At 35.3% G+C, this 6,644-nt stretch overlaps 1 pseudogene; it reads left to right on the forward strand.

Moving 5' to 3' along the window:
• The first annotated feature begins 6,346 nt into the window (after positions 1–6,346).
• Positions 6,347–6,444, forward strand: LOC114676515 (U6 spliceosomal RNA; annotated as a pseudogene).
• Positions 6,445–6,644: the final 200 nt, after the last annotated feature.

The following is a 6,644-nucleotide window of genomic DNA, read 5'->3' on the forward strand; positions in this document are numbered from 1 at the left end:
AAATAAAAAATAACAGAAGAATTTTCATATGATTATGTGTAGATAAGTATCAAAAAGAATGGGAAACAGCAAATAAGAAGTAAGGAGTTTCCCTTTATTTTTACAATGACACATATTTTTCTAGTTTAAAATACACACTCAATTATATAATTTACACACTTACTTGAGAAGGCTTATCCATATCACTGAATGTCTACTTTTCTCTCCCCACAGTCCAGTAGGATGGGAGGAAAATGTGAAGCAGATTTGGAGTATGTTGATTCCAGCTTCATGTATACAATTTAGTGTAACTTTAAATTGGAATATAGGGTAATCTCTAGAGCAATCACTAAGAAAAGTATTTTTAAAACATATACAAAGAAATATATGCACACTACAGATAAGGAAAAATGTAACACTGAAATTATTTCAGTAACCCACAGAAAGGTAAGAAGAGAGAAACAAAACCAAGACAAACAAGACAATAAAGTGGCAGCCTTAAATCCTGACATCAAAATTACATTAAATATGAAGGGTTTAAAGATACCGATTAAAATATAAATGCTTTATATTTAAAAAACAGAAATTACCAGAATATAGTTCAAACATGAGTCAGCTATCTGCTGTCTACAAGAAATTCATTTCAAATATATTGATAAAGGTAGGTAAAAAGTAAATAGAAGAAAAATATACATACCATGAAAACACCAATCACAAAAAAGCTGTATAGCTATATGAATAGCAGATAAGTAGACTTCAGAGAAAAGAAAGTAAATTACTAAATACAGAAAGGAACACTACATAATGATAAAAAACTTACTATACCCCCAAAATAATGAAATCTTTAATGTATCAAATTTAAAAACTTCAACAATCAAGATAAAAAGGATGATAAGACAACTTACAACTTTTGAGCAGCTAATACATACTGCTAATAAGTGTTAGACCCTGTTTCAAACACTTTACATCTATTATCTCATTTAATCTTCACCAAAAGAAAAGCAATTACATTATTATCTCTATTCTGTATACAACAAAATTAAGGGCTCTAAAGAGTTAAGCATCTTGCTCAAGGTCACACAGTTAGCAATCCTTAGGCCAAATTCCTTTTACTCTTCATTTTGCCGCCATCAAGGTTTATCTCTAAACACTTCAAAAATAAACAGTGCTATCATCATATCTAACACTGCTGTCCAACATTTACTCTTCTTGGTCATAAAGACAGAGTATTTTTAGTGGTGAAAAAACACTGGATTCTAAATAAGTCATAGAAATAAACGGGCTCTAGAAAACATCAGTAAATACAAAATAGCCTGGAGCAGGAAGCAGTTAATTATGGGAAAGCTGGGAGTCACATCATGGCCAGTGACCTCAACAGTATGAAGGCTGCCATGTAAGTTTGGGAAAGCAAGGCCCTGCACAACTCCAGGGATTCCATTAACATAGAGACTAAATTAGATCATCATATAAAAGGCACCACCTGGAATCATAGCATACAGCATGCCCTGCCATTTATGGTATTTCTGACAGTAATTATACTGTCTGAAAGTAATAAAGTCTGCTAAGAACCTCTTGGCATGCAGAGTACCCACCCACCTGGATCAGCAGCCTGAACTCCCCCTTCACAGAGACTGTAGTGAAGTGAGGACCTCTTTGCTCCATGTCCGGGCATGTCTCCTGCATTTGGAGCACCTGTTCACGTGGATTAGCAGCCTGAGTCCCCCCACCCCTCCTGTGCAGAGATTGTGGTGCAGCAGGACCCTCTATGCTCCACACCCAGGAAGATCTCCAGGCATCTGGAACACCCATTCTTCTGGAACAGGAGTTTAGGCTGCCCCACCCTCATGCAGAGACTTGAAGTCAAAGAGATTTCCGATCTCCCCAGCTCCATGCCTATGTACACTTCCAAGAACTTGGTGGCTACTCACTGGACCTCCTTCTTAGTGCTAGTGGTTGTGCTTGCCATCAGGGAACCTGCAGGCAGGCCTGCCTAATCTGGCCCTCCCTATCTTCATCCCCTCCTACAGGGTTTATCAGGGAGCTCATATCACTGTTCACTTCACGGGTCAGCCCACTGCCTGAAGCTGGCTCTCAACAGAGATCGTCTCCCACTAAACAAAGATCCAGTATATACTCATCCACACTGGCCATAGCTAGTTCTTATCTGTAAGCGCCATCTACTGGCCTATAGGTCAAGCTGCACAGCCCAACATAAAACCTGCTGACAGAAGTGCATAGGACTGTAGAAGCAAAGCCAAAAGACTCTACCCAACATTTTCTACAGTCACACCCCATAGGCAAAGAGGAAAAAGAGGGAAAGAAAACAATAACGTTATAAGGAAAGAAAGACACATGAAAATAATTACATAAATTGGAAGTGCCAGTGCCTCCAGATGAGAAGGAACAAGGGCACGAGTTCTGTCATCATGAAAAATCTGAATATTGTGACATCACCAAAGAATCACATCAGCTCTGCAGCAGTGGTCCCTAAAGAAAATGAGGACTCAAAAATGACAGAAAATGTGAAGCATGGATTGCAAGAAAGCTTAATGAGATCCAAGACAAAGTTAAAAACCAACACAGAGAAACTTCTCAATGATTCAGGAAAAGAAGAAAGAGACAAGCATCTAAAAAAGAAATGCATCAGAGCTTCTGGAAGTGAAAAAACTCAGAGCTTGAACTGGTTCTTCAAACTAGCACATTCAGTCAAAATTTTTTTGAAAATTTTAAAACAATGAAATCTAAGACTTACTGGCATACCTGTGAGAGGAGGAGAAAAAGTAAACAAACTGGGAAACATATTTAAGGCAATAATTCAAGAAAATTTATTTTATCTTGCTATAGAGGTAGACATCCAAACACAAGAAACTGAGAGAACACCTATGATATACAATGCAAAACAAACATCACAAAGGCATATAGATACCAGACTCTCCAAGGTCAAAGCTAAAGAAAAAATCTTAAAGGCAGCTAGACAAAATGGTCAGATCACATACAAAGGGAACCCCGTCAGACTAACAGTGGTCTTCTCAGCAGAAACCTGACAGCCAGAATAGACTAGAGGCCTGTTCTCAGCATCCCTAAAGAAAAGAAATTCTAACCAAGAAATAAAATCTTTTTCAGATAAGCAAATGCTAAAGGGATTCATTACCACTACGCCAGCCTCATAAGAGATTCTTAAGGGAGTTCTAAACATGGAAATGAAAGAAAGATACTTGCTACCACAAAAACAAATTTACGTACATGCTCCTATTGTGGAAACAGAAAATAAAAACAGATCAGGGGTCACCATTCTTATATCAGCCTAAACAGACTTTAAACCAAGAGTAAAAACAGATAAAGAAATGTAATATATAATGATAAAGGGTTCAATACAACAACAAGACTTAGCAATTCTAAATACATATGCACCAAACGTTGGTCGACCCAGATTCATAAAACAAGTACTTTTAGACCTTCAAAAGTATTTACATGGCCACATAATAATAGTGTGGAATTTCAACATTCCACTGACAGAATTGGACAGATCATTGAGGCAGAAAACTGACAAGGAAACTCTGGGCCTAAATTCAACACTTGCACAACTGGACCTAATAGACATCTAAAAAGTAGCAATCACACCTTAGAAAGACCTCAATTTAACAATCTAATAGTAGATCTAGAGCAATTTGGAAAACAAGAACAAAATAATCCCAAAGCTAGCAGAAGAAAACAAATAACTATAATTGGAGTAAGACTGAACAAAATTGAGAGGCAAAAAATCATGCAAAGGATCAAATAAAACAAAAGTGGGTTCTCTGAAAGAAAAAATAAACAAGATCAATTAACCACTAGCTAAATAAACACAGAAAAAATGAGAGAAAACCCAAACATGCAGAATCAGAAATAACGACTGATCTCACAGAAATACAAAGGATTCTCAGAAACTATTATGAACCCTTCTATTCACACAAATTAGAAAATCTAGAGGAAATGGACAACTTCCTGGAAACACACAACCTGCAAAGACTGAATTGAAAAGAACTTGAAACCCCGAACATATCAACATTGACTTCAGAAATTAAATCAGTAATAAAAAACCTACCAAACATAATAAAGCCCTTGACCAGATGGATTCACAGCCAAAATATACAAACATACAAAGAAGAGCTGGTAAGAATATTGCTGAAACTATTCTAAACAATTGTAAAGGAGGGACTCCACCCTAACTGATTCTATAAAGCCAGAATCACCCTGATAGCAAGATCTGGCAAAGACACAACACAAAAAGAAAAATATAGACCAGTATTCATGATGAATATAGATGTAAAAATCCCCAACAAAATACTAGCAAACAGAATCCAGCAGCACGTCAAAAAGTTAATTCACCATAATGAAGAAGGCCTTATTTCTTGCATACAAAGTTGGTTCAACATAATTAAATCAATAAATGTGATTCACCATATATACAAAACTAAAAACAAAAACCATATAATCATCCCAATACATACAGAGAATGTTTTCAATAAAAGCTAACATATTTTCATGATAATTCTCAACAAACTAAGCAATGAATGAATATAACTCAAAATAATAACAGCCATCTATGACAAAGCCTTAGTCAACATCATACTGAGTAGGAAAAGCTGGAAGATTTCCCCCTTGAGAACTGGCAGAAGACAAAGATATCCTCTCTCACCATTCCTATTCAACATAGCACTGTAAGTGATGGCAAGAGCAATCACGCACCAGAAAAAAAAGGCATCCAAATAAGAAAAGAAAAAGTCAAACTAAGTCTCTTCACTAATGATGTAATCCTATACCTAGAAAATCCTAAAGACTGCCAAAAGACTCCTGGAACTGATAGACATCTTCAATAAAGTTCCAGGATACAAAATCAACGTACGAAAGTCAGTAGCATTTCTATACACCAATAACATTCAAGCTGAGAGCCAAATTAAGAATGCAATTATATTTATAATAGCCACCAAAAAATAATAAAATATCTAGAAATACACCTAACCAAATAGGTGAAAGATCTCTACAATGGGAACTTAAAAACATTGCTGAAAGAAATCAGAGATGATATAAATAAATGGAAAAACATTCCACACTTATGAATTGGAAGAATCAATATTGCTAAAATGGCCATACTGCCCAAAGCATCTACAAACTTAACAATATCCCTATTAAACTAACAACATCAATTTTCAAATAATTGGAAATAACTATTCTAAAATTCATACAGAACCAAAAAAGAGGTCAAATAGCCAATACAATTCTACACAAAAAGAACAAACCCAGATTCATCACATTACCTGAATTTAAACTATATTGTACTATAAGGCTACAGTAACCAAAGCAACATAATACTGGTACAAAAAGAGACATATAGAACAAAGGAAGAGAATAGAGAAATGAGAAATAAAGCCACACACATACAGCCATCGGATATTCAACAAAGCTGTCAAAGATAAACAATGAAAAAAGGATTCCCTGTCCAATAAATGGTACTAAGATAACTGCTTAGCCATATGCAAAAGAATGAACCTGGACACCTACCTTTCGCCATATACAAAAATTAATTAAGATTGATTGAAGATTTAAATGGAAGACCTCAAACTGTAAAAATCCTAGAGGAAAACTTAGAAAATATCCTTCTGGATATTTATTTAGCAAAGAATTTATGATATTTAGCAAAGACTTTATGATTAAGTCCTCAAAAGCAGTTGTAATGAAAACAAAAATTGACAAGTGGGATCTAATTAAACTAAAGACCTTCTGCACAGCAAAAGAAACTATCAACAGAGAAATTAGACAACCTACACAATGGGATAAAATATTTGCAAACATTGCAACTTAAACAATTCAACAAGCAAAAGAATAATAACCCTAATAAAAATGGGCAAAGGGCATGAACAGACACTTCTCAAAAGAAGACATGCAGATGACTGACACACATATGAATATCACTAATCATCAAAGAAATGGGAATCAAAACCACAATGAGTTACACTAGTCAGAATGGCTATTACTGAAAAGTCAAAAAATAACAATGCTGGCAAGGTTGTGGAGAAAGGGAAATGCTTATATACTGTGGAAATATAAACTAGTGCATCCATTATGGAAAGCAGTTTGAAATTTTCTCAAAGAACTGAAAACAGAATTACCATTTGACCCAGTCATTCCATTACTGGGTATATACCAAAAGGAAAATAAATCATTCTACCAAAAATACACATACACTTGTATGATCACTGCAGCACTACTCACAACAGCAAATATACGGATCCAAGCTAGGTGCCCATCAACAGTGGATTAGATAATGAAAATATGGGGCATGGAATACTATACAGCTGTGAAAAAGAATTCAGTACCCACCTCAGCAGCACATATACTATTAATAACATTGGAACAACACAGAGAAGGTTAGCATGGCCTCTGTGTGAGGATGACATGAACATTTGTAAAGTACTGCATATTTTTTATAACACAATTGGAAGTATGAACAGCAGAGTATACTAATCTGAGGGAAAAAAAGAATCTCAGAGCTTGATGACCAGTTCTTTGAAACAACTCAGACCAAAATAAAGAAAAAAGTATTTAAAAAATGAATAAAACCTATCCAGCCAAACTAAGTTTCATAAGTAAAGGAGAGATAAAATCCTTTCTAGACAAGAACATGG

The sequence above is a fragment of the Macaca mulatta genome, chromosome 2 (genome assembly GCF_049350105.2).
Source record: "Macaca mulatta isolate MMU2019108-1 chromosome 2, T2T-MMU8v2.0, whole genome shotgun sequence".
Classification (NCBI taxonomy): Eukaryota; Metazoa; Chordata; class Mammalia; order Primates; family Cercopithecidae; genus Macaca; species Macaca mulatta.